Raw genomic sequence first — 24,114 nt, 5'->3', positions numbered from 1 at the left:
TGGCCTTACAAGCGTTCACAGTCATAATCCTAGTGTTTTCCTCTGGTCAGTGCTTTCTTTCTTCTAAAAGACTGTTTACACCTCATGCATCATCTCTTGCACCCCTTTTCTTCCCCATTTCCAGCTGATGACCTTGTTTCTTGTATACTCAGAATGAAAGCGATCAGAAAACATTTCTTGGCCATCATATATCTCTCCTCATATCTTCTGTATCTTCTTTTTCTGCTTTTGCCCTTGGTTATGTTCCTTTCTTTGGTCAAAGATATTAATTGCTACAGTCTTCACCTCATTCAGCATGTATCTTTGTCCTGCTTCTACCTGGTCACTCTAATCATATATAGATAATGCTGAAAAAGATCTCCCATCTTTTTTTTTTTAAGATTTATTTATTTATTATGAATACAACATCCTGCCTCCATGTATGTCTGCTGGCCAGAAGAGGGCACCAGATCTCATTATGAGATGGTTGTGAGCCACCATGTGGTTGCTGGGAATTGAACTCAGGACCTCTGGAAGAGCAGTCAGTGCTCTTAACCTCTGAGCCATCTCTCCAGCCAAGATCTCCCATCATCTAGAAAGCCTTCCTCAACATGCTCATTTCTTTCTTTAGTTACTGCTCCAAGTTGTGTTCCTTTGTTATCCGTTAGTTATTGCTTGTCTGTTCTGGCTCTGGCTCCTCACCTGTTCAGCCTACCATTGCTGCCCTTTTTGAGTTGGTTTTTTTTTTTTTGCTTGTTTGTTTGTTTGTTTGTTTGTTTTTTTAGCAGTACTCTCCTTGGTGGTAGATCCCCAGTAAGTTCTCCATGCTGATTTCAGTGGAGATAGCAGCATTTGGCTTGACTGATAATCACGTCTTTGAAGTCTTTCTTTCCTTTGCTTATTGGATAATACTGCATGTTTTCAGTTTCTTTTTACTGATTCCTTTTTATTGCCCTAGCTTTTTTGAAAAAGGAGGCAGTGTTCCCAGGCTCTATGTTTAGATCGCTGATGTATTTATATTTAGTCTCTTGTGATCTCATCCTATCTAGTGAGAATTACCATGTATTTCAAGTCGAGAATTCTATCTTAGTCTGAATCTTTTTCTAATCTCCAGTCTTGTAGATCCATCTGCCTACTCAACATTTTCAACTAGATATTTAATAGGCTTCTTTAACAAACATCCTAATTAAACTCATTTCCCCCTTCTTCCCTAATCATTGTTTCCATTCTAGTCTTCCTTATATTATTAAATGTCAGCTTTGTCAGCAGACCTTCTTGGTACTCCATGTTGAATTCAAATTAAGTGTTGTGAAAACATAAGCTTCTTAGCTACCTTAAAAGCCATGTTAAGAATAAATGCTGGGCCTCTAGGGATATACAACTTAGTGACAGTGCTTGCTGAGATGTGCAAGGCCCAGTGTTTGATCTCTAGCAGAAACAGGCACATGACACTCAGAAATAAATGCACCCAGTTTGCCATCTTCAAGACCTGTTACTCTGTGAGCAACCATTTTCTTGCTGCTTCTTCTGTCTCGTTTCCACCAGAGCAACCAGGTCGTGTTTTTAAAATGAAAGTATAATTGTTTTACTTCTGTGCTGAAGAGTCTTCAGTAGTGTTCTAGTTTCTCTGTGTGGCTATGATAACATTTGGACCAGAGGTAATTTGGAAGGAAGAAAGGATTTATTTGGCTTGTATTTCCAGGTCATGGTATATCACTGAGGGAGGTCAGGACAGAAGCTCAAGCAGGAGCTGGTAAATGAGCCAGAGAATTGCTTTTGGACAGTGTTTTATCAGAGAACAGAAGCACACTACAACAGGTAGCTCTGTGTTACAGAAAATGAAAACCAGAGTAATGCCATGCTCATTAGACCCTCTGTTGTTAGTACTGTCTTGAGCTCAAGTCCTAGTTTTTCTTTGCAGACTCCCCTCGTAGTCTTTGAATTCCTTGGCCCTAGTATACAGTTGTGCTGTCTGTGCCTCTAGGGATACAACTTGGTTTCGTTTTCTGAAATGTATCTCAGAATCTGGACAGTGGGTGACCGTGGAAGGTGCTCACTTTTGCTAAATGTTTATGTGTGTTTCTGTAGCTGAAAGTATAGTCCTATAAAGAATTAGTGGAAATAAACAAGAAGCAAGAGGAAAAAATAAGTTTGAAACCAATTTTTTGTTGTGTTTTGTTTTTCCAGACAGGGTTTCTCTGTAGCTTTGGAGCCTGACCTGGAACTCACTCTGTAGACCAGGCTGGCCTCGAGCTCAGAGATCCAGTTGCCTCTGCCTCTATGTGCCATCACTGCCGCCCAGCTTCCATATTTTTAAATCTATGTTCTTCCATGAGCCATGAGGCTCGTTACCTCATTTCCATACTGTTCATCATGCTTCCTCTGCATCTGGCTGGCAACCCTGCCTTTCTTCTTCCCAGAGTCTTTTGTTTGTTTTTGTTTAAACTCTTTACTCTTGGGAGGCCTGCTATCCAGTTCCCAATAAATACTCACATGGAGACTTATTATTAAATATAAATGCCCACCCTTAGGTTGGCTTATTTCTACCCAGCTTTTCTAAACTTAAATTATCCCATCTACCCTTTACGTTTGGGCTTTTACCTTTCCCTATTTCTGTATATCTTTACTTTTTCTTTTCCTTCTATGTATTCTGTCTGCCTGCCAACCCTGCCTATTTCTCTCCGGCCTAGCTATTGGCCATTCAGCTCTTTATTAGATCAATCAAATGTTTCAGGCAGGCAAAGTAACACAGCTTCTCAGAGTTAAATGTAACATAAAAGAATGCAACATATCTTGGTATCATTAAACAAATATTCCACAGCATAAAGGAATGTAATACATTTTCAACTAATATTCCACAACATCTGTGTCCTTGGAAGTCCTGCCTAACCTCTTCCTGCCTAGCTATTGGCCATTTAGCTCTTTATTAAATCAATCAGAAGGCACATTGGCAAGAACATCTTCATGGTAAACAAATATTCCACAACATTTGATCCCCCCTTTCATTTGGTTTTTTGAGACAGAGTTTCTCTGTGTAGCTCTGGCTGTCCTAGAACTCCCTTTGTAGACCAGGCTGAACGTGAACTCAGAGATCTGCCTGCCTCTGCCACCCAAGTGCTGGGATCAAGGGTATGCATCACCACTGCCTGGCAAGATGCAATTCTTAAAGGATGAATGTTGATGACTTAATGGGCTTACATACTCCAATTTTGACTATGTTGTACCTTGATTTTTTTACCAGAGCTATAAGCTAAAACGAGAAACTTTTTTTCTACCTTTTGGAAAACCTTTGTTAAAGAAAAGCAATTACTGTCACTTATGTAACGTTGGCAGTATTCTTTTGTATGTTTGTGTATGTAGCCCAGAGTTTAACTTGTAGGTGTTGTTCCTTGAACTTCTCTCCACTCCCCCTTTTTGAGACAGAGTCTTACTGGGACCTGGGGCATGGAAAGATTCAGCCAGGTTGGGTGGCCATCAAGACCCTAGAGATCTGTTTCTGCCATCCTCATACTGGGATTATAGGAGTGTGTTACTTCATGGAGTTTATGAGTGCTGGGGGTTGATGGTGAAGACTTTACTGAACTGCCTCACCAGTCCCTTCTTTCAGTATTGCTACCGTTTTTTGTCAGAAGCTCAAACAGTTCTCAAGAGTTTTGGGGGGATTTCAGTGCACAGAAGTTGAGTTGATGACTGTACGTGTCCTGTCAGACTACTTCCTGTTTACTCCTCTCTCAAAAGCAGAGCTGGGGACATGAGGGTGGAGTGGTGATATGTCACATAAAAAGTCACACTAAAACCCTCTATTTTCATGGTATATTAAATGTAACTAGTTATGGTAATGTACATGACTATTTTAAGTAGTATTTAATGTATGGATGTACATATTTATGCTCTTAAATGAAAAATGCTGGGATGTGCATGAGTGCTTCCTTTTTGTAATGCTGGAGGTTGAAACAGTGGCCTGACATTTGCATGGCAGTTACCCTACTGAGTTATAGCCCCAGTCTCTGAAATTCATTTTTGAACTGCAGCTGAAGGTTAGTGAGAAAGGAGGATGCCAGTGAAGTTAATTACGTGCCAGTTTTCAGTGTTCTGCTGAGACAAGAAATCTTATTAAGACTATATGCGTCATTTCCTGTTGATTAAAGTAATCTTTTAGGAAAAATTTGAAATAGGTGACTTAGAAATTTCTGAATGAATAAATGTGCAAATTAAATTATTCTCTGTTGGCTAGTCTAAACATTTTTGTATTATCTAATATGTAATAATTTATCTTTTCATTGATTTGTTTTGTGGAAGAAGTATGTGGGCATAATCTGGACTTGATTTTCATAGCCATGTGAGGTAAGTTTATGTGTGCTTTTATATAAATATGTAGACACAGTTTAAATGTACATGTCCAATAATCTTTTTTTTTTTTTTTTTTTTTGGTTTTTACGAGACAGGGTTTCTCTCTATTGTTTTGGAGGCTATCGGTCCAGCCCGGCCTCGAACTCCCAGAGATCTGCCTGCCTCTGCCTCCCGAGTGCTGGGATTAAAGGCGTGTGCCACCACCGCCCGGCTCATGTCCAATAATCTTAACTCCTAAGCAATAATAGACATAAAAGTCAGATTTTGTGCTTGTATTTCACATTAAAAGAAACAACCAGCTGGGCAGTGGTGACACAGGCCTTTAATCCCAGCACTTGTGAGTCAGAGGCAGGCGGATCTCTGGGAGTTTGAGACCAGTCTGATCTACAAAACGAGGTCCTGGACAACCGGAGTTGTTATACAGAGAAACCCTGTTTGAAAAACAAAAAACCAAAACACCCCCCCCAAAAAAAACCTACATAAGTATTTGTATGTGTTACTTATGTTTGGGAGAGGGTCTTGCTATTTAACTTAGTCTGGCCTCTGTCATCCTCCTGTCTCAGCCCCAAGTGCTGAGATCATAAGTATGCACCACTACACTGGCTGACTTTCATAATTAAAAAAATTATTTTTGAACCGGGTGTAGTGGCACACAGCTATAATCCCAGCTCTTAAGAGGCAGAAGCAGGTGAACTCTGTGAGTTTGAGGACAGCCTGGTTTACATAGTGAGTTCTAGGACAACCAGAGCTACATAGCGAGACCCTGTCTCAACCAAAAAACCCCAAATATATATTTATTATTTTAATATTATGTATGTATGTGTGTGTGCATATGAACATAAGTGCAATTGCTGCTGGAGCCTGGAAGAATATGTCAGAACCCCTGGACCTGAAGTTACAAGCGGTGTTGATTTGCTGACATGGGTGCTAGGAAACAACCTTTAATTGCTACAGCAATATGTGCTCTTAACCCCTGAGCCGTCTCTCCAGCCCACTGTTACAATTTTTAATATTTTACATGTCAAGTAATTTTGAATGGTACACTAGGATGGTTTGGTTTAAGCTTTAAAATCCATTTATTTTATGAACTGGGCTATCTTTATTAGAATTCAGCTTTGGTCTCCTCGAGTTTATATGTGAAATACTGCCCTAGATTATTAAGATCCTTATTCATGAACTTGGGCATTTTTTTCATTTTTAATTTACTTGTACATATGCATCTATGCACACAAACGCCACAGCACTCCTCTGGAGGTAGGAGTGGTCCTGACTATTATTTTATTTTTTTAATTTTAATTAAAAGTTTTTTTTTTAATCCTTTTTTGGTTTTTCAAGATAGGGTTTCTCTGTGTCTCCTTGACTGTCCCGGAATCTGCTTTGTAGACCAGGCTGGCCTCTAACTCACAGAGATTCGGCTGTCTCTGCCTCTCGAGTTCTGGGATTAAAGGTGTATACCATGTAGCCCTAATTGCTCCATTATTTCAGTGCAGATGCTGAAGATATTACAGTGCCTCAGAGAGTTTGCTGGTCTTGTGACTGAGCCTTGATTGGTCTATTCAGGTTGTTTCCCTGTAGTGAAAGAAGCCCATCTGAGGCAGTGTGCTGTGTGCAGCTACTTGCTCCCTGCCCCCTTCCTTCTTGCTACTTACAAACACACTGGTTCAGCATTTTGATTTGAGTTGGTTTTGCCTATCAGTATATCTAGATGCTTGCTCTCCCTGACAAGTACTTTTCTACTCTCTGACGACTCCAATCAGTAGATGATTTCCTGTCATTCAGGTGTTGGCAGTCTCCTATGCTTCCGTCCCCCAGTTATAGAGACTCTTGTCCTGTCACAGTGAATTTATCGTTCAGCAGTTGAACCTGGTTGACTGAGAGGTTGCTGGCATTTCTTTGTTCAGCTACATTTACTTAGTTTACTGTCCTTTAAATCAAATTTTCTCTAATGCACAGTACCAAATAAAGTAACCTGTTTCATAAAGAATATCAGAAAACACAAACCAAAGGAAAAAGCTTGAGTCTCCACCCTAACTTCAAAGGGGGTAATTTTGATGAATATCTTTGCAGAAAAGTCAGTGATTTTTTGTTTTTTCCTCACAAAAGTAAGATTCTGGGGCTGAAGAGGTAACTCAGTGGTTAAGAGCACTCACTGACCGCTCTTCCAGAAGTCCAACTTCATTTCCCAGCACCAACATCACAATTCAGTTTCAGGGGATCTGACACTTCATGCCATGCACATAAAATAAAATTAAATAAGTTATTTTTAAAAGTAAGATTCTGTTACATCTCACTTAAGCAAATGTCACGACCATAAAAGCCTTGTTTTTATTCAGTGAGACAGGATCTAGTGAAAAGAGGAATTTAAAGTGGACCAGGGTACAGCTTCAAGTGAAGTTGTGGTGGAGCATAGTGCTAGGCTGGGTGTGATGGCGAAGAGGAGGATCAAGAGCATGGGGAAGGAGGTGAGACGGGGTCATCTTTGAGGAAGTGTATCAAGAGCATGGGGAAGGAGGTGAGGCTGGGTCACCTTTGAGGAGATTTGTAGTGTTGAGAGTGTATCTCACGCTGTGGAGATGTGGATCAAGATTCTCCATGGCCGCCGGGTGGTGGTGGTGCACGCCTTTAATCCCAGCACTTGGGAGGCAGAGGCAGGCGGATCTCTGTGAGTTCGAGGCTGGGCTGGACCGATAGCCTCCAAAACAATACAGAGAAACCCTGTCTCGAAAAACAAAACAAACAAACAAACAAACAAAAAAAAAGATTCTCCATGGCCTCACCATAGTGGGCTTGTGCTTGGTCATCCCTGGAGTGGCTACTGTGTTTCTGTGGGTTCAATGGTGAAGAGAAGGAAAAAAGTCCAGACTTGCTTTCATGGAACGTGATGGTATGACTCTGTTATGTGTCCAGGGACTTGGAGAACATTAAGAAAGCATTTTCTGACTCATGGGAAAACTCTCAGCTGTGTTCCTCTCTCTATTCCTGGTAGAAAACTATGCAGCATATTACTTAGTGTGTGAATATTATGTAATGCTGAATAAAAATGAAAGACAACATTAAAAAAAGAACGGGGCAGTGCAAGCTATACAGAGAGACCCTGTTTCTGTGATCTCATGTTCTTCCTCTCCTCTCTGTTGTGTTTATGGACAGTAGATTCTAACAAGTACCTCAAGATAAGAATTAACCTAAGTAGCTTTTTTGTTTGTTTTTGAGACAGAGGGTCTTTGAACTCCCTATGTAGTGACTGGTCTTAAACTGCTGATTCTCCTTAACTAAGTGCTAGGATAACAGACCTGTCCCATCAGGTCTGGCTAGTAGTATTATTTTTTCTTTTTAGGGACACTCTTACTGTTACACAGTGGCTTGATTATATTATATTGGCTAACAAAAACTATGATTCCATATACAGTAGGATTACTTTAATAATAGCCCTTGGATAAAATAAAGGTTGTATGATAAACTCATACATTTTTGTCTGCCTCAAGTTTGGTGTTGCCTTAATGTTAAAATAATTATAGTCTGCCTATGATGGCTTAGTAGGGAAAAGTGCTTGCTGCCTGAGTTCATTTCCCGGAACTTAGAGTGGAAGGAGAAATCCACCTCTTACAAAGTGTCCTCCAATTTCCACATTTTCATCATGGCACATATATGTGCACATAGAGTAAATAAGTAAATAGACATGACACAAAAGGTAGTTTTAGAAGGGATCACACTGTGATAGGGTCCTATGTATACTAGGCAAGCATTCTACCATTGTCATACATTTCAGTGTCAAAGACCTGTAGGTCTGTATTAAAATACCCTTATCTGTAGTTGATAGTCTCATTAGTTAATGCTGTACTTTTTGTCAGGAGTGCTTAGAAAAAAGTTTAGCATGTAAGAATTCTTACATTAAAAAATAAGAATTCTTACATTAGAGTTTGATTTGATTTTTATTTCATACATGTAAAAGCACTTGTGAGAGTTACTGTGTGTGTGTGTGTGTGTGTGTGTTGTACTCCCAGGAAACCACTGTCCCAGTCTTGTCAACATCTTGAAGATGTTTGCTTCTTTAATAGCAGTTGTTACAGCTATGTAAGAGCCCCAGGGTTGTACAGTGTAAATGCCTAGTCTTTTACCAGAATGATTAATTACTTAGGATGGGCTGCTAATTTCTTGCTCTGGTTTTATTCTCCTTAACCTTATCTTTTTCTGTGTTGTTTTTCAGTCTGCTTGCAGTTCTGCATCTTTGTCTCTTCTGTAGCCGTTTTCTCAGTCTGCTACTTCTTTGGTTGCACGGATGTTGCTCAAACTATCTCTCATGTGGTGAAGAAGAATAAAAAGCAGTGTTGTTGATGTGGTTTTTTCTACTGAGAAATCATGCATTTGTTGTCTGAAGTAGGTACTGATAGTCCCCTGACTGTCAGTTCACCACATATATGTGAACACATAGGCAGTTGTCTGCCTGTCGGAAAGACAGAGTGAGTCTTTAGCCAAATTTAAGAAAAATGTTGAGAGTTATTCCATACTTTCTGACGCTTAAAATACTGCTGTTTTTTAAAGGTCAAGAGTGAATTTGACAATTTTGTACTTGATCATATGTTCCCTCAATTCCTACCCCCACTGCTCTCAGGCAACCTTAACATGTTCTTCATCTTTTTTCATGTCAGAGGAAACTTTTTGTGCTAATAACCTACCGAGTCCTGTTACTATTGCCTATTGGATGTTTATGGATCTTATTGAGGTAGCTACAGATGCAGTGAGTTTTTGACTGCAACAGCTCTGTCATGTCCTGAAGACAGTATTTTACAGCACTCTCCATCCTCCAGCTCTTACATTCTTCCCATCCTTCTTTGATGTTCCATGGATCTTTTAACTAGTAGGATCAAAGTGTGTGTGTGTGCGCGTGCGTGCGTGCGTGCGTGCGTGCGTGTGTGTGTGTGTGTGTGTGTGGCATGGCAAGTCCCTTGGAGGTTTCCATTTTGTTTTCAGTTAAAACAGGATAATAGGTTTCTTGACCCTTTTGGAAGCAAAAATGTGCTAAATTATGGAGTAAACAACTTTCAACTTCAATAATTGCAAGTTTCTTTTACCATATTTAAGAGACAATGGTATTTCAGTCCTGGATACAGTGTACTACTAAGTGCATTGCTGCAGGAAGTGAGTCGTGGGGCCTGTTCTCAGAGCATCCTGGCCTGTGTCAAAGTGTAGATCCTAGTATTTTGACTTCTAAGAATGTGTCTTGGGGTAAAAAGTTCCTCTAACAATGTGAAACTATGTATGTGTAGCCTTTTGTAATTGGATATTTTCACTTATTGTAATGTGTTCTCTATTTAATTTTTTATGGTTGCGTAACATTCCATTGTATAGGTATGTCATATTTTGTCTAACCTTAAAATTTTCTATGATCAGTGGAACACTTTTGATGGAGAAATGGTTAAGTGTAGTAGCTTCATGTACTTATATCCCACTGGCAATTTATTTTTAGATTAAGTCAGAAAAACTTTTTTTTTTTTTTTTGGTTTTTACGAGACAGGGTTTCTCTGTATTGTTTTGGAGGCTGTCGGTCCAGCCCGGCCTCGAACTCACAGAGATCCACCTGCCTCTGCCTCCCGAGTGCTGGGATTAAAGGCGTGCGCCACCAGCGCCCGGCTAGAAAAACTTTTTTTTTAAGACTGGTCCCTCACCATGTAACCCAGGAAGCTGTTGAATTTGTGATATTCCTGCTTCAACCTTATATTCTGCTTGTGATGTAGACCATGTGCTTTTCAGACTCAGAATTCCACTAGCAATTTAGGTTGACAGCAGAGGATGATTGTCAGTGCAGTAGCATGATTTGGGATTGTGAATGTGTTGGGTGAGTAGTCTGGAGAATGGAGATGATTGAGTTTTTAAGTATTTCTATACTTTTCCAATGGAAAGAACATTTTGTTTGTTAATTTTTGGTTTCTGAGACTGGGTCTAACAGTATAGACCAAATTGGCTTCAAACTCCTGATTGTTCTGCTCCAGCCTGCCAGGTCACCACGGCTGGTAAAGAAGTTTGTAAAAACAACAACAGTTGTATCTTTATGTTAACAGAAATGTATTCAACTTAGAAAGGCAGGATTATACAGTCTTAAGAATGTTAGTATTTTACCTCAGTCCATTAATTGGCATATGTTTCACATAAAATAATTCCAGGTTATATATGATAAACTATGTTGTGTTGGGTTTTGAGTTAGTCCATGTGTTGGAGCTTTAGGCATTTGTCACCATGCTGGGTATAAAAGAACCTTTAATTCTTCAAAATTCAATTGATACTGCTAAATCTTGTGTATGAGGCTTCTAAAACGGGGTGAAAGAATAAATACAGGCAATGCCTATTTTGAACATAACAGAAAGCCCTGGTTCATTCTGCTAAACAAACACTAGTCACTGTTTCAGAGAGGTCATTTATATAGGGCATGATAAAATTATTGAGTAAGATGGAGACAGGAGGATCAAGATTCAGGGTCACTCTCAAGGTGTATCAGATGGGGGACCAGGAGTTTCAGGCTATCCTGGACCATGTGAAACTGTCTCTGCACCCCCACCTCACCCCAAAAAAGTAGCAGGTGGTCTGGAAGAGTTAGAATCAAGGTCGTTTTTGAATTAATATAGTTGAGAAGACAGGCCAGGGTTGTGTCCTGGAGATCAGGAAGTTGAAGCTGGCAGGTGGCTGTAAGAGCTCTGAGTCTGGGGTCACAAATGCTGCTTGTGGCAGCAGCTTCTAAACGCGCAGACTCATTTCTTCTCACTAACTCTAAGGAGCTCCTTAGGCAGAGCCCTGTTTACATTCCACATGTTAACTATAAGAAAAATCTGGAAAATGTAGGGGAATTTTTGGTTGTTGTTGGCCTTTTTTTTTTTTTTTTTAACTTTTCCGCCTCTGAAGTACAGGAAGGCATGTCTAAGGGAGTGTGACTATCCTTCTGTTATTTTATTTGGTCACAAAACTTTGCATGCAGTATATTTTGAAGGTGTTAACATTAAAAACATTTCAACTTAGATTTGATATGTTCTGAAATGTTATACTAAACATGAACAATTAATTTTGTTGTTTACATAAAGTGGTTTGTCAGGTCTAATGTTTTCAGTTGGAAATAAGCTAGTGTTTGTAAAAAACCTTTTATAGTGTGTTTCCTGTTTGCTGTGGTTGAAGTATGCCAATGGATGTAACTGTAAAATCTTTATTTTTCTCTTACTGCTGGGTTTTTATAGAGTTGAATTAATGCGTACTTTGAATGTGCTTTTTTTTTCTGTTTGGTTTTGTAATTTGGTTGCAGGACTCTGTGTGTGTGTGTGTGTGTGTGTGTGTGTGTGTGTGTGTGTGTGTGTGTGTGATTGTGGGTATGTATGTGCCACAGCTTGTATATTCAGGTGAGAGGGCAACCTTGGGTGTCACTTCTCTCTCCATCTTGTTTGAGACAGGGTCTCTTGTTCACAGGTTGGCTGACTTTTGAGTTTTCTTGAGATTCTCCTGTCTCTGTAGAAGCACTAGGACCAGAGATGTACTCCCATTCTTAGCTCTACATGGGTACTGGGGATTCAAGGTCCACATGCTTGTGCAAGGACTTCACTTGTTTTATTTTCTTAATTCAGTTTTTATTTATTTTGCTGAAATGAGATAGGTTGTGATTATCTTCAAAAATAATGTGTGACAGGCCAGACATGAAAGCACATACCTTTAATACTCTGAGAGAGGCAAGTGGTGTTCTGAGTCTGAGGCCAGCCTGGTCTACAGAACAAGTTCCAGGACAGCCAAGGCTACACAGAGAAACATTGACTCAGAAAGAAAAAAAAATGTGTACTAGGATTTAGCAAGGCTTACATCTTACCTAGATTAGACTGAGAAGATGTTTTGTTTTTATTATCTATTTATTTCTAAGATTAGTTTCATTTTATGTGTATGAATGTTTTTGCATCAGATCTCCCAAGAATTGGAGTTAAAGTATAGGTTTGGGGAGTTGAACTTGGGTCCTCTGGAAAAACAAGTGCTCTCCATCTCCAATCTTTTTTTTTTTTTTTTTTTTTTTTTAGTTTTAGAGACAGGGTTTCTCTGTATTGTTTTGGAGGCTGTCATTCCAGCTTGGCCTCGAACTCACAGAGATCCGCCTGCCTCTGCCTCCCGACTGCTGGGATTAAAGGCGTGTGCCACCACTGCCCGGCCTCCATCTCCAATCTTAATGTTTTGCTTTTTTATGATACTTAATTTTTGTCATTACTCAATTTTAAACATTTTCCTTACAGTGTTTTGACAGGTTACTAAAAGTTAGTTTTTGTGTGTTCTTTTTCACCCCTCCCCCATATTTCATAAAATGACAGATGGTTTTGGTTTTGATATGCTAAGTATTTCTTGTGTGTCTACTGCCTGTGATGGAGCACACCTATAATCCCAGGCCAGGAAGATGATGAATTCAGGACTAGCTTGGACTACATAATGAGTTTGAGGACTGAATAGAGAGAACCACTCTCACAAGACCAAAATAATCCTGGCGTGATGGCACATCTGTGCGTGGGTGGAGATTGGAAGTTCAGGAGGAAATCAAGACCAACTTCATTTACATCACAAGTTTGAGGTTAATCTGACTTGCTAGACTAGGTAGGTCCCACCTCAACAACAACAGCAACAACAACAACAACAAAAACCTCAACAGAACAAAAAATCACCACCCCAGAGCAAAACAAACAAAAGACACATATGCTAAATAACTTCCAGATTCTGGTTTAGAGCCTTAAAAAAGTGCTGTGTGTGTACGTGCGTGTGTGTCTGCATACATGCATGCATGCGTGTGTGCCTGCATGCATGTGTGCATCGTGTTTGCCTGTCTGTCATAGAGAGGAGGGGCTTCTCTGAGTGTGCCATAGCATGCATGTGAAGGTCAGAGGACAACTTGCAAAAGGTACTCTCTGCCAAGTGGATTCTGGGGTGGTAATCACATTGTAAAAATAATTAAGAGAGATGATACTTTTTTTTTTTTGGCTTGGTAAACAAGGTAGAAGAGAGAGAATGGAATAAAAGAAGGCAGGTGGAATTGATTTGGGAGAGTGGTAAGGAAAAAGTGGAGTTGAGTTAAGCTGAAGGCAGAGGTCACACATCTTAGTGGAGATGTGCTGCTTGTGGTAGGCTATGTGCATTCACAGGACACCAGGGCTGAAGAGCTGTGGGCTGGGGGGATGTGGGTTTGAGTGTCATCAGTATACATATGCTCAGTGAACTCAGGCCTGATGGAAACAAGCTAAGGAGCCTGTATGGAGTTCTGAAACACAGAATTCAAAGAACTCCAGTATTAATATGCAAGCAAGTAAAAGTCTGCCCAAATTATTTGATGTGAAGAAGGAAAACTGCTCTCAGGGAACGTCACTCAACTTGTCACATCTGAAATTCCTGCTAGTATCATTCTTTGGGTTAAAATGCTGTCTTTCTAGGCGTCCCTGTTAAAATGTGGTTATTGTTGAAAGGCTAAACTTCTGAAAGTACTGTGATGGTCATATTTTTTAGATAGCTGACCTTTATTTTGGAATTCTGATAGAAATTTAAGAAAGATTAAGTTTGGAAAACAAGACGCTGTCCTGAAGTGTGAGATTAAAAGAGAAATCTTACACTTGGAGCCTGGGTTGGAAATGGGTAATGGTGCGTTGTGGGAGCAAAACAGATGCTGTCACCAAAAAGGGCATGTGAGAGAGCTGGGGATTGCTTTGTAATTCAACTGTTAGAAGGCAAAGGCAAGAGCACAGAGTTTCCAGCCAGACTGTCTAGTGAGGCACTGATCAACAGGAGGAGGAGGAGGAGGCGAGAGAACATTTTGAAAATAAAAACCAGGGAAAAATCTGAAGGCATTTCAGTTTTAAACAAGGGTAGCCATGTAATTTTTAATTGAACTAGAATTTTGATGAAGTTTGTTATTTGAACCAGACACCCTGAGATACAAGAATGACTCTGAAAACTAGCGTAAATTGGGATCATGATGGATGGTCCTTATACAAGGTTATAATACATTTATTTCATTAATAGCATAATGAAGTATTTCAGTTTTTAGTTGTTGTGCATCAAGCATTATACTGAGCTATGTGGCACTGCATTTATTTATTTTATAGTTAATGAAACCAAACTGGGTGGTGCTTGCAAGTCTTTGTGGTGGTCAAAAGTGGAAATTATGTTGATTTGACTATTGATACGATGTAGGTCAATTGTAGTTCAGGCTGGCATTAAGTTGTCTTTCTGCTCCTGGTCCACATTGTTGGGATTATGATTGTGGATCATCACACCTAGCTCCAGCTAACTGTGAGATACTATATTGTACTATGGTTGCTATGAGTGTGCTATATATTTTAAAATAACTTTATAGAGTCTTTGTCTAGCTGATTGCATGATGTAATATCACATTAAGTTTGATTCGATAATTACATTTTAGAGTCTTACTTTGTGCCAGGCTATGTCATAAGCATTTCACGGATATTAGCCTAATTTAAACCTCATAGTAATTTTATGGATTATTTTCATTTTATAGTTTAGCAAATTGAGGCTTGGAGAGGATATGTAGCTTGCTTAAATTTAGCCCATTTAATTCTAGTGGCAGAGCTAGAATTCAATCTCTGGATCCTCCTTCCTCAGTGCCATGTTGTATTTCTTATAGCCCACAGGTTTCCATAAGTAGTTTCTCTTTTTTGAAAATCTTCAAACTCTTCCCACAGGTTATGTGGCTTTGCATTCCCACCAGTAGATCATTCTAATAACCCCATCTCTTCTTTGAGTGATGATAAACACATTTGCATCCTTTCCCACCGTGTTTTGAAATTTCAACACTTAGAAGTAGGCCTCCTTTTTAAAAACTGCCTCATTTATGCTATCCTCACTTGTATGAATTTTAAAACATAGAAATGATTCCTAGGAGTATAACCTTTGTCTGTATATATTTTAGTAAACCTACTACATCTAGGAATGTAAACAGCACCAACAGATACAGCAAAATATATCAGGACTCTAGAGCTAACAGTGCACCACTGCTATATGGTTACCAGATAACTTTTCCCTTATGCTATTCATGTGAAGGGTTATATTCCTCCTCTTCCTCCTCCTCCTCCTCCTTCTTCTCTCTCTCTTTTTTAATTTATTTTATCTATACTAGTGTTCTATCTGCATGTATCCTTTATTCCAGAAGAGGGCATCAGATCCCATTACAGATGGTTGTGAGACACCTTGAGGTTGCTGGAAATTGAACTCAGGACCTCTGCAAGAGCAGCCAGTGCTCTTAACTGCTGAGTCATCTCTTTGTAGTTTATTTACAGAGAAAGTAAGTAGTAGAGGCTCATTGCAGTGGTCATAGATGGTATAGTAATTGTGATTTTTGGATGGTTCTAAAATCAGAAGTTTGCACTAAATTTCTGAGCAATCTGTATTTGGGAAGAAAAAGAGACTGACTATTTGATTTTTGGTATGGTGGTGTTTTTATCTATCTTTGAAACAGGGTTCTCAGTGTAACATCCATGGATGTCCTGGAGCTCACTCTGTAAACCAGGCTGGCCTTGAGCTCACTGGCCTTGATCCTTCTGCCTTGGTGTACACTATCACTGCCAGGTCAGGCTATTATATATATTTTTAATTTTGTTTTTAATTTATGTGCATTGGTCTTTGCTTGCATATTTGTCTTTGTGAGTAGGCCGGATCCCAGCAGTTCAAACTGGAGTTCTAGCTGTGACTGCCATGTGGGTACTGGGAATTGAACCTGGGTCCCCCAGAAGAGCAGACAGTGCTCCTAATCGCTGAGCCATCTCTCCAGGCATGCTATTTGATTTTTTAAATGACCAAGGAAATGAGTACTTTTTTTAAAGACAAGGTCTCACTATGTAGCCCTGGCTGACTTGAAATTCAGAGATCTTCTTTCTTCTGCCTCTCAAATGCTGGGATTAAAGGCATGTGCCACCACACCAAGTTTATAAATTATTTAGAAGAGTAGGATCAGGTTCTGTTAATGTGAGTTACTATCCATTTGGGAAAAGTGGGAACTAAATAAAAAAATTCTGTAAGACTTACAGTTTGACCAGTTTAAGCTTAGGGCTTTTTCGTTACAGTGTATTGGCACTTATATTAAAACTCTTATATAAGGTGGTCTAGGGATTAGCAGGAATCATAGTTGGGTGTCAGCCATCAGTGGGGTCTTTAGTCACGATCCACTATCCTGATGACCTGATAGTATATACCTGAAGCAGGATATTTTACTTTCAGGCAGCGGTGTTCCAGTGGTTTCCCTGAGAGCTCATTTTGTTTCTCTGGATGTTAGAGAACATGTTTAACTTTTCTGTGACTACTTGAAAGTGTTTGAAGATGTCAATTCATTTCTTTAAAGATAATCCTTTTCATTCATGGCACTCTGATGTATACTTTGAAAAACAAGTTTCTGTGTGGAGAGTGCTAGCATCTTAAACTCAACTAGAGAGGTAATGCAGTGTGCTGTCTCTTCATTGTGAACAGCAGGCAGGTGGGAAAAGTGGTGTGTAGTGTGGTTTTAAAAAGCACTGTTTTTTAAAAATGATTTATTTAAATTTATTTTATGTGCATTGATGTGAAGGTGTCAGAGCCCCTGGAACTGGAGTTACAGACAGTTGTGAGTTGCCATGTGGGTGCTGGGAATTGAGCCTGGGTCTTCTAGGAAGAACAGTCAGTGCTCTTAACCGCTGAGCCATCTCTCCAGCCCCACACGCTGGTTTTTAAGGTAGATTGTCTGTGGCTTCTTGGCTTTTCGGGGGTTCTAAGTAGAATTTAGTACATGCCAGTAATGACCTCATAAATGATCTTTGGGTGAGTACATTAAAATGTAGTTTTAGCTGACAGTGAGATGATTTAATTAGAAAACAAAGAACTGATGCCTACCAAATGTAATAAAGGACTAAGGAACTATACTTACTGAACTGAATAAATAATAGCTAATTGAATTACCTTTTTGCAAATGCCTGTTTATATTAGGATTCAGTGCTGTTTTAGCTCATGCTTTCTTTGCAATTAGCAAAGTTTCTGATACTTAGCATTGTATACATTTCTGAAAGCCTTTTCTGAAAAGATTGTGACTATGTGTCAAGCTTAAGTGCTTTGAGAGGGTCCAACTTTCTTGTAAATCAGTCTTGCTACTAATTATCAATCTACAGTGAGTCAACTTTTTTGTTTTGTTTTGTTTTTCGAGACAGGGTTTCTCTGTATTGTTTTGGAGGCTGTCCTGGAACTTGCTCTGTAGACCAAGCTGGCCTCGAACTCACAGAGATCGCCTGCCTCTGCCTCCCGAGTGCTGGAATTAAAGGCGTGCACCACCAACGCCCGACTGAATTAATTGGTTTTAAACAGAATAATTAAACATTTTAAAAGTGTTCAGTTTGATAAAATTTGCCATACATATATGCCCATGAAGGGATACCATACTCAAACTGCTGGAAATCTGAGGCTGGGAACAGACAGTGGACCAAATCTTATCTGGGGTGCCCAAGGCTGTGGTGTGACCCCAGCACCACAAAACCACTGTAACAAAAAATAGAACTGAAAATATCTATCTCCACAAAAGTTTGCTTTCAGTCTTTTGTAGTCCTCTTCATTGCTTACCCACAGCCATTTCCAGGCAATTGACACCTGTTCTTTGTTACTAGAAATTAGTTCTTTATTTCTTTTTTGGTGGAGGTGTTGAGACAGGGTTTCTGTAGTCTTAGCTGTCTTAGAACTCACTCTGTAGACCAGTCTGGCCTCCAACTCACAGAGACAGAGATCCACCTGCTTCTGCCTCCTGGGTGTTAGAATTAAAGGTGTTCATCACCATTGCCTGACTAGTTTTGCTTTTTAGAATTTATATAAATAGGTTTAAAAAAATTTTTTTTTGGTTTTTCGAGACAGGGTTTCTCTGTATTGTTTTGGAGGCTATCGGTCCAGCCCAGCCTTGAACTCACAGAGATCCGCCTGCCTCTGCCTCCCGAGTGCTGGGATTAAAGGCGTGCGCCACCACCGCCCGGCTTATAAATAGGTTTTTACAGCATACTTGTGTGTGTGTGTTTGAGCATGCATACATGTATGCATGTGCATATATAAAATTTCCTCACAGTGCTGGGTTTTATGTATGCTTGCCATGTGGGTTATTGATGCAGCATAGTAATTATTTTCTGATTCATTCATGTTGATGTATGTATAGTAATCATTTTTGTGTGTGTGTGTGTGTGTGTGTGTGTGCTTATTATTGTGTGGATATGTAAAGGCTAGAAGTGTGTTATTTTCCTTTGGCACTATTTCAGAATTCTTTGCATTTACTTATTTTATATGTGTATGCATATAAATATATGTGTGGGTTTATATGTGCACATATGTGGAGGTCAGAGGGCAATTTGAGGCAATTGGTTCCCTTCTTTCACCATGAGGATCTCTGAGGTTGAACTGGCCCCCTCCATTATATATTTTGGAGCAGTTTTTCAGTGAACTTGGAGCTTGGCATTTTGGATGTAATGGCTGACCAGCAAATCCCCAGAATCTACCTATCTTGGCCCCCTCATCACTGGGGTCACGTATGTGTGCCACTGCATCCAACTTTTTATGTTCAGATCTCCACGCTCATATGGCAAACATTTACCTACTGAGCTGTCTCCACAGCCCCTATAGTAGTTCATTCATTGTTGCATCCAGGCATGTTCAATCTAGCTTTTTATGTTGTCCTCTGCAAAGTTCATCCTTGAGAAACAGGTAACTCAGTTACATATTACGAGTGCTCGCACACACACACACAATCTCACACTGTTTTAAAGCCAGTTTACAATTTTGTTTTGGGTTGCATTCATAGTTATTCACACATGTGGTACCTAGCTGCAAATACCTGCCTGAATAAGGTATACTCCTGTCTATCCATTCACCTATCTACAGGAAATTGGAGAACCACAAAGCCCATGCTCATTGGGAGTTGACTGTTAATCCAATCTGATAGTGTTCCACGTAGGAGCAGACTTCATGTTGTCTGATTTTATTTTTCAAGAGAGCAGAAATCTGAATTTTTCTTGGGATGTCTTCAGATTTGTCAATGCAGGAAGATGTTCTTTAACACAGTGTATAAGCCAACCTTGTGTATGTCCACCAAAGACTTGTTACCTGGATTCTGCTCAGTGGGCCACCTTTGGTATAAGTTGTACCTTGCATACCGTGGAACCAACGATCAATTTATATGATGAGAAAAGGGTGGTAACTTTGAGTAATAAGCATGTTACAGGCTTGAAAAGTAGGTTGTTTGTTTAAACATGGTGCTTAGTGAGTCTAGCATTTGAGTTTAGTTTTAATGTTGTATCATTTAATTATATAGAGGGAGGAATTGCTCCCTGCCACTTTTACCTCCTAATTGCATGCTTTCATTTGCAGATAAGGCCAGTTTTGAGTGAAACGGGGAAACTAAGAAGAAATCTTCAGGGACAACTTCTACTGCTACTGAGTCTGCAGAGTCACCTGTGTGTGTCTTATGGAATAGTCTGCACTCAGAGATAACTGAGTAAGTGGCCCTATTGATGAGTGGTAAGTCTGTGGTCACTGATGGCTAGATGGCAAAATAGTTTTTCTTTGTGTCATTGGCACTCACTGACAGTAAGTTCATTTTGTCAGAGTCCAGAGTATGGCTTAATCCTCAAGTTAAGCACAGCATTTTCATTGCCTATGTGATGGTCATGGCAGTTGTCTGTCTTCTCATGGCCATCTTGCAGTTAGAAACAATACATTTTATCAATAAAATCTTACATTTTATCAATGAAAGCAATCTGTAATGGTTGTCTGCTCTTCAAAGCCAGTTTAGTAGCCTAACTCTAGCCTTTAATTGTAGCACTTGGCAGGCATAGACCACCTGGTCTGTATAGTGAGTTCCAGGATAGCCAGGATTATACTGAATGACTCTGTCTCAAAGACCAAATAAACAAAACAAAATCAAACAACAATAGAATACTAAAAACATAAATTTTTCCTCTGGTAGAACCATCATATTCATCCTCTCTTCGTCATGTGATCCAATACATTAAAAAAAAAAAGAGGATTGATGAGGCACATGTAAAAGATAACAGCCCAGTCAGGCAGTGGTGGCACATGCCTTTAGTCCCAGCATCTGAGAGGCAGAGGCAGATCTGTCAGTCTGACAGATCTCTGTCAACTTGATCTACAGAGCAAGTTCCAGGATAGGATCCAAAGAATTTTATTGAGAGAGCCAAAGGGCATGTGCTCCTATTGAAAATGGAGGAGAGTAACCCATCCATAAAATTCTCCTCCAAGCAGCTGTTGGGCCCTCAGTACAATAGCAAAGTGAGTGAATTCTTTCAGTTTTCCCATTTTGTTTGTGAAATTATTCTTGGTTGTTGTTACAGAGTGCTGAGTCTTTTCCCCAAGTGCTTACTCTTTAGAAGTGTTGTTCCTCAAGTCACAGCCATTGTGAGCATGTCTGTGGCTCATGACCACACAGCTCATTTTACACTCATTTGAAAATAACCTTCTAGATGTTAAGGTTCACTGCTGTGCAGTGTTGTCTGTCATGACTTCTTACATTGTCCTAACGCTGAGCTGCTGCCTTTGTCTTGGTGTTTAAGTTGGCAGAGAGGGACGTTGAGTGGTTGTGTGCCTTGGGAAGGGTGGAGTGCAGCCCTCCCTCCCTGAGTTTTGAGAAGAGATAATGAAATCCTTTATAGCCTTTCCCATAGACCAGCTTTTCAAAGACTCCATTTTAATAAGAATTGGTTGTGCAGCTGCAGCCCTGGCAACAAGGCCTGGGTGAGAAGAATTGGGGCAGCATTCCAGAAACAGGGCTTCAGTAGTCTCCTGTGGAGCTGTGCTAATGAAACAGATGAGAATATAAAGTATTTCATAGAAATAAACCCAGCAATTTGTGTTGGTATAGAGGATGTTGAAATTGTCATATTTTTATAAAGCTGTCATAAGCCATTTATTCATCAAGAGTAGCTATGTTATTTTCTCTGATATAGAAAATGCCTGCATATCCTTGTAAGTTAATATTACTGTGAATTGTATCTAAAATGTAATTATTGCTACCCATTTTTTGGTGAAGTAAGTCCAGGTGTTTTCAAAACATGGTACCAGATATATCAGATGTTTTAAAGACAAAATTTGTTGGTGAAGAGATGGCTCAATGGTTAAGAGCACTGGCTACCTTGCAGAGATCTTGATACAGGTCCCAGCACCTATATGGCAATTTACAACCATCTGTAACTCAAGCTCCAAGGGATCTAGTGCCTTCTTCTGGTCTCCATGGATACTAGGCACACATGGTACACAGAAATGCATGCAGGCAAAACATTCATACACATAAAAATAAGTATCTTAAAAAAATAAAAACAAAATTTTAGGTTTATTTTTAATGTTAGATTTTAAATGACCATCTTATTTTCATATCAGCTTCCTTTGATTGTTATACTATTACATTGCTTTTAGGCAGTACAGTTTGTTAAACACATTCTTTTAACACTGGCCTGGCTGTAAAAGCTGGCATTAAACTACCTACCAACTTGACATTAGATTTACCTATTTTTTTAAATTCTGTTTTAAGAAGTATTTCAATTAAGAATTTTTGTGCATATAGATTTTTTCTTTTGAATTCTTTATAGATTACTAATTGTGAAAATTTCAGATTATTTTCATAAAAGGACTGAAATTCACATATGTGTAGCTACCAGTGTCTTAGTTGCCTTTTTTTTTTTTTTTTTACTCTATTGCTGTGGTGAGAGACCATGACCAAGGCAACTTGTAGAAGAGCTTGTTTGTGGCTTATGGTTTCAGAAGGTAGAGTTATGATGGTGGAGTGAATAGAAGGTAGCAGGTGACCGGGGCAGCAGCTGAGACACACACCCTGAACCCCAGGTAGGAGGCAGAGAGCCCACATTGAATGGCACTAGTCTTTTGAAATCTCCAATCCCCAGTGACAGACTTCCTTCCACAAGGCCACACCACTTCCTCCTTCTCAAATAGTCCCGCCAAGTGGGGACCAGGTACTCAGACATGAGCCCATGGGGGCCGTTCTCATTCAGAGCACCTTAGATACTCTCCCTGTTCTCTTCCCAACACTGAATACGGTCACATTTTAAATAGAATAATGATGAAATGGCAGTTGCCAGTTTCGGCTTTAATTATTTTATGTGCATTGGTGTTGTGCCTACAAGTATGTCAAATCCCCTGGAACTGGGTTACAGACAGTTGTGAGCTGCTATTGGGTGCTATGGATTGAATCCTGGACCTCTGGAAGAACAGCCAGTGTTCTTAACCACTGACCCATCTCTAAGTGTGTGTGTGTGTGTGTGTGTGTGTGTGTGTGTGTGTGTGTACATGCAGATTGTAGCTTATTAAAAATGGTTTAATATATATTTAAGCACAGTATTAAAAGAGATGTGGAGAAATAGAGGTATATACTCCCCATGGACTTTTTTAGAGAGAGTCTCCAATTTCCATTTCCTTAATTAGAAGCAGTGAGCATTTTAAATTTGTCATCTTCCCCCTGTAGATTTTCACACTCAACCCTTTTTTATTCCTCTCCTGAAAATCCATTAGTTTTATTTTTAGCTAGTATCTTCAAGAATCTCTCAAAAGTTAAGTTTCCATGTACTTTTTATATATTCAGGTTCTGTTTATAGCCTGAACAAAGCAGACACGCTTGGGCCATGGGCTCCTGACCAGTCCTTGAATCTTTTTTCCAGCACTCCACCTGCCTTTCTTGCTGTGCTGTGGATTTCCACTGGACGAGGCAAGTCAGCCTTGTCTAGCCTCTTGGTTCAAGGAGCCAGTGTTCATTTCATTGTTTGGCCACAATAATTGGTTCCAGTGACCATGTCAGACAAGTTGATCTAATTAAAGTGCAGCTTTAAATTTTTATTTTTGTTATCATTAAGTTGTACTTAGCCCTTTCCTGTCCTGTGTAGAATGCCAACCAACCCCTCACCCCCAAAGAGGGTCTGTATGTAGATCTGACTGGCCTTGTACTGGATTTAAAGACATAGAGATGACCATGTCCAGCCTAATTTTTTGAATGGTTTAATTTTTTTAAAAATCAATAATGTTAGTAAATTACCTTGTAAGACAGGAAACTTCAATTATATTATAAATAGCCCCAAAGGAGAAAAACATTTAAATGTTAATAATACATTACACTTAATGCGCTTTGACAAAGATTATTGTTTTATTTTAATTGTCATAATCTTAAGAGGCAAATACTATCCTTACCTTGGGAATGAAGAAATCACAATTCAGATACACCAGGCAACCTAATAAAGTCTAGCTCAATGCTACCTTAAATTATAATTGTATATGATATGTTGTATCAATAACTAGATTCTGTCAACAGCCTCAATAGATAGATGGAGGTCTTCTCTGATGGAACCTTAGAGTTATTATTCATGTGATTTGAACTTTAATTTCCCTCCATCAGGGACTGTGAGGTGGGTGCTCATGCTACAGTACAGTTTCTACCTGTGTAGATTAATGAATATGCCCCAACGTGTGGGTTGTTTTTATGCTCTAAGGATACTGGCTGAGTCCTGGGACTCTGGGTAAAGTTTCCAAAAGTGAACTGCCACTTCGGCAGATCAGTGAGATGGAAGCCGATCCATAGTTGGCTACACGATACACTATGTGCAGTATGGCTACTGAGTAATTGTTAGACAGTGTCTAGTACTATCTAAATCCAAGTAAATTTTTTCTTGCCCTTTAGTGAAACATGAATCCATTGTGCATGTGTGTGTGCGTGCAAGCCAGTGGAGGATGTCAGGTGCTCTGCTTTCTGTTTCTCCCTTAAGTCCTTGA

General features: G+C 39.6%; 1 protein-coding gene across 3 annotated transcripts in view; it reads left to right on the top strand.

Moving 5' to 3' along the window:
* Cdc42se2 (CDC42 small effector 2) overlaps positions 1-24,114 on the top strand; it is a 76,272-nt gene that overhangs the window by 10,580 nt on the left and 41,578 nt on the right. For 2 of the 3 annotated variants that reach the window (XM_040748666.1, XM_040748667.1), the window contains one exon: positions 19,696-19,822. The gene's annotated coding sequence lies outside the window, so the exon portion shown is untranslated. Of the gene's footprint in view, positions 1-19,695; positions 19,846-24,114 lie in introns of all 3 variants that reach the window. The other variant, XM_040748668.1, reaches the window with a different exon arrangement.

The sequence above is a fragment of the Mesocricetus auratus genome, unplaced genomic scaffold, assembly GCF_017639785.1.
Source record: "Mesocricetus auratus isolate SY011 unplaced genomic scaffold, BCM_Maur_2.0 Super-Scaffold_100007, whole genome shotgun sequence".
Lineage (NCBI taxonomy): Eukaryota > Metazoa > Chordata > Mammalia > Rodentia > Cricetidae > Mesocricetus > Mesocricetus auratus.
The sequence above is the reverse complement of the archived record's forward strand: the minus strand, read 5'-3'. Positions and strand labels throughout refer to the sequence as shown.